At 46.8% G+C, this 4,510-nt stretch overlaps 1 non-coding gene across 1 annotated transcript; it reads right to left on the bottom strand.

Annotated features, from left to right (window-relative positions):
• Positions 1-1,603: 1,603 nt before the first annotated feature.
• trnam-cau (transfer RNA methionine (anticodon CAU)) lies at positions 1,604-1,675 on the bottom strand. Its single transcript has one exon. It is a non-coding gene; the product is annotated as a tRNA-Met (tRNA).
• Positions 1,676-4,510: the final 2,835 nt, after the last annotated feature.

The raw sequence follows: 4,510 nt of genomic DNA, 5'->3' as shown, positions 1-4,510 counted from the left end.
AGTCAGGTTAAGTTGTTGAGATGGTGCTGGTTTGATGTAAATATTGATTGTGGAGCATGGTTGTGGTCTCACCTCCACTCTATGGGCCATCCATCGTCATCTTCTGCTAATTCCTTACTAGTAAGGGTCACGGGGGGGGGGGGGGCTGGAGCCTATCCCAGCATCTTCAGGCGAGAGGCGGTGTTCACCCTGGACAGGTTGCCAGTCCATCGCAGGGCCAACACACAGAGACGAACAAACATTCACACTCATACCTACGGTCAATTTAGAGTATCAATCAGCCTCGTCCCCAAATTGCATGTCTTTGGACTGTGGTAGGAAGCCGGAGTATCAGAGAGGACGCACGCAGGCCCGGGGAGAACATGGAGACTCCACACAGAAAGATCCCGCGCCCGAGCCAGGACTCGAACCCGGAACCTTCTTGCTGTGAGGCCACAGTGCTGACCACTGCACCACCGTGCAGCCCCGCTATGGGCTGGTCTGTCTAATTTCCTGCAGCCAGGAGGGAATTAAAGGCAGTCAGGGGTTTTTAATGTAAGTTGATGGTGTCTCATGCAATCTCTTTCAATACTTTTTAAGTAAGTTTAAGTGAAGAAAAACATCGGTTAGTCAGTAGGACTCTGTGTGTGTGTGTGTGTGTGTGTGTGTGTTTGTGTGTGTGTGTTTCCATGCAGACTTTTCCTTGTGACAACCGATTTGATTTGGAAACCATCTCATCTAAATCTCCTCTCCAAAAACCCTCTTCTTCAACTTTGTACCCAAGTTGTCTCCTCATCAGGCACCACAGTATCCAGTAGGTTCAGTTAAAACAGTCATCAGTGATTAATGTTCATGTTCAATGATGAGGTTTTGATTTATTCTTCCAGAATCATCTGAAGAAACCCTCCTCAACACTGTGAAGCCTTCATCTGACAGGAGGAGTTTCTTTTCCCAGTGATTCCACTGACAGTGAAAAGCTTCGTTCATCAGACTGGTCTGATAGGATCAACTACTGTTTGCTCTGGAGTGCAAACAGCAACCTGTCAGGAAACATTAGTCAGATCAAAGCCAAGATTAAAGCAAGAGCCTCCAGATCAAAGTCAGAATTGATGATGACGTCATCAGGGGGCTTTGATAGTATATTTATTTGTACCTAGAATTCTGTCTTTGATCTCAGGAGGACATGAAAGAAACCCAATTGAGGAAAGCAGAGGAGAACATTCAGCTTCATTAGAAACACTTGAACTGTTGAACAGTAGAATTTGTTAGAAACAGTTTACAACACTGAGTGACAGGATTGAAGAGGGAAGGTTTTTGTATTTTCAGTTTAATTCTAACTTTAAACTGGGCATGAACATTTTTAGTCGTTCATATTCTAATATACAGAGGAAGTCATGACATTCCCTTTTTTTAACCTGTCCTGTTCAGGAAATGGAAATGGAAATTTAGCTGCTATGTTGAATCAGAAAAACCTTCTGAAGTCTACTTTTGCTTCAGTCAGAAAGTGGACTGTTGTTAACTCTCACAATGGTTGGTGATTGTGGAGGAAGAAAGAATCCTTATGAACCTCTTTTTAACAGACACACATTTCTAAAGATGCAGGTTCATTTTATTTTTCTTCTTCTAGCAGAGGATGGTTTCGATCCATCGACCTCTGGGTTATGGGCCCAGCACGCTTCCTCTGCGCCACTCTGCTCTACCATTGACGGAACAGTCCTTGTTTTAGGAGAGCATTATCTGTCTTTGTCTCTGCCCTGCTCTCCTGCTCTCTTTCCCCTCAGTTAGTCCTTGACATGATCCATGCTCTACAGCTCTGCGGGTGGAATGAAGACCTGCGTCTGCTCTGCCCGTGCCGTCCTTTGTCTAAACCTAAATTGTTTGACCCACCTGTATAATGATCGGACTCGCTCCCGCTGAGCGCGCCAGGCGCTGCAGACAACACAACCAAACTGGCCCCGATCAGGATTTGACAGGCCGAAACATGCCCTCAAAACACCAAGAATAATATCCACCACCTTCTGAACGGGGCCTGACCCGTCTCCTGCATCAGGGGCCGCCGCAGTCGCGCCTCAGCTGTTCAACAGCTGTTCACCCTAACACTCAATGAGACAAAGACATGAGACAAAGACAAAGACACTCAATGAGACAAAGACAAAGACACACACACACACACACAATGGAGCGAGTCCGATCATTATAAAGGTGGGTCAAACAATTTAGGTTGAGACGAAGGACGGCACGGGCAGAGCAGACGCAGGTCTTCATTCCACCCGCAGAGCTGTAGAGCATGGATCATGTCAAGGACTAAGTGAGGGGAAAGAGAGCAGGAGAGCAGGGCAGAGACAAAGACAGATAATGCTCTTCTACAACAAGGACTGTTCAGTCAATGGTAGAGCAGAGTGGCGCAGAGGAAGTGTGCTGGGCCCATAACCCAGAGGTCGATGGATCGAAACCATCCTCTGCTAGAAGAAGAAAAATAAAATGAACCAGTGTCTTCAGAAATGTGTGTCTGTTAAAAAGAGGTTCATAAGGACTTTTTCTTCCTCCACAATCACCAACCATTGTGAGAGTTAACAACAGTCCACTTCTCACACACACAAACACACAGAGTCCTACTGACTAACCCATGTTTTTCTTCACTTAAACCACCACTGGAGTATTGAAAGAGATGGCATGAGACACCATCAACTTAAATTAAAAACCCCTGACTGCCTTTAATTCCCTCCTGGCTGCAGGAAATTAGACAGACCAGCCCCTAGAGTGGGGCTGCACGGTGGTGCCGTGGTTAGCACTGTGCCCTCACAGCAAGAAGGTTCCGGGTTCGAGTCCTGGCTCGGGCGCGGGATCTTTCTGTGTGGAGTCTCCATGTTCTCCCCGTCCCTGCGTGCGTCCTCTCTGATACTCCAGCTTCCTCCCACAGTCCAAAGACATGCAATTTGGGGACGAGGCTGATTGGATTCTCTAAATTGACCGTAGATGTGATTGTGAATGGTTGTTTGTCTCTGTGTGTTGGCCCTGCCATGGACTGGCGACCTGTCCAGGGTGAACACCGCCTCTCGCCCGTAGATGCTGGGATAGGCTCCAGCCCCCCCGCGACCCTTACTCGTAAGGAATAAGCAGAAGATGACGATGGATGGCCCATAGAGTGGAGGTGAGACCACAACCATGCTCCACAATCAATATTTACATCAAACCAGCACCATCTCAATAACATAACCTGACGAAATATATACATGATTCCAGACTACTACACCAACTCAATCATACATCCACATAATCACTCGAATGAACCTTGCCTGTGATTGTACCCCCTCCCCCATCTGGGAGCAAAGGTTTGCACCTACAGCTCTTAAGGAGCTTCCTTGGGCCACTCTCCCCTTTTGGCTCCACCCCCTTTAAGGAAACCACCAGGAAGAGGTGAGGACTGACGTGACGACTGAAACTGCCACATTTACATGAGACAAACTAGATCAACACTAAATACCAGGCCTTGCACAGTGATTACCACTGACTGACACTGGGGTCTTCATTTTCCACAGGCAGGATGGCCGGTCCCCCTGTGCTTCCCAGGTCCCTCCCTGGAACACATGGCATCGAAAATGTTTCACATGTTTGCTGATTCAATAAACCTTACCATTAACATGTGTGTGTGTCTCTAATTTACATAAACTGTTAATACCAAGACAAATGCTACCTTCAATTAATCATTGATGTCATGGAACCCTTGGTCTCCATTACATTGGTCAACCAGAGAAGCTTCAACTGGTGACGCTCATTCAACCATGAAGGTCAAGCTGCATCATCTGCTGTGCTCCTTAACAGGGGAATTAGCTCAAATGGTAGAGTGCTCGCTTAGCATGTGAGAGGTAGAGGGATCGATGCCCTCATTCTCCAGAATACTTTAGCTTGTTCTGTTGATCAGAGGAGCTGCTGGGTGATGAATGCTGATGTTTGTCCACTGGTGTGATAAAGTGTCCCCTGTTACTGAGATGTGAATAAACACCTGCTCAGTTCAAAGCTGCAATGAAGTCAAGTCATAACCCTGTAAAGCACCAAATAACAAAAGTTACACTTTACAAGTAGAAAAGGTCCAGTTCCACACTCCTTAAATGAATTTACACCCAACTATTCTTCATGAGCAAGTACATCCTAGCTTAGGCCCAACTTTTCTTGGCGCTCTCCCAGATGCTTGGGAGCTGCTGGGGAAGCGCTAGTTGGGCCTAAGCTAGGAGCTAAGCTAAGGTGGTCTGCACCAGCTAATGAGGGCTGGCTAGCTCTTGCAGCTTTTGGTGCAGAGCCGCTGCAGGTCCAATTCAACATCGCTAAGCCTCACCGCCAACACAACAAGAAAACTACATTTAACACACTTATCAGTATCACTAAAGGAGGCAGAGGAGGAACAAAACATGTGGCACCCTGAGCAGGAGAGAGGAGAACAAGAGGGAGAAGCCATCGTTAGCTTAGCGTGTTTACAAGGCACAAAGACTGTTGCTACAAGAATGATGGTCTTTTAAACTTCAGCCAAATAAAG

The sequence above is a fragment of the Aulostomus chinensis genome, chromosome 1, assembly GCF_037954235.1.
Source record: "Aulostomus chinensis isolate RoL2024-O1b breed Wild chromosome 1, RoL_Achi_v1.0, whole genome shotgun sequence".
Lineage (NCBI taxonomy): Eukaryota > Metazoa > Chordata > Actinopteri > Syngnathiformes > Aulostomidae > Aulostomus > Aulostomus chinensis.
This window is presented reverse-complemented; position numbering and strand designations above follow the sequence as displayed.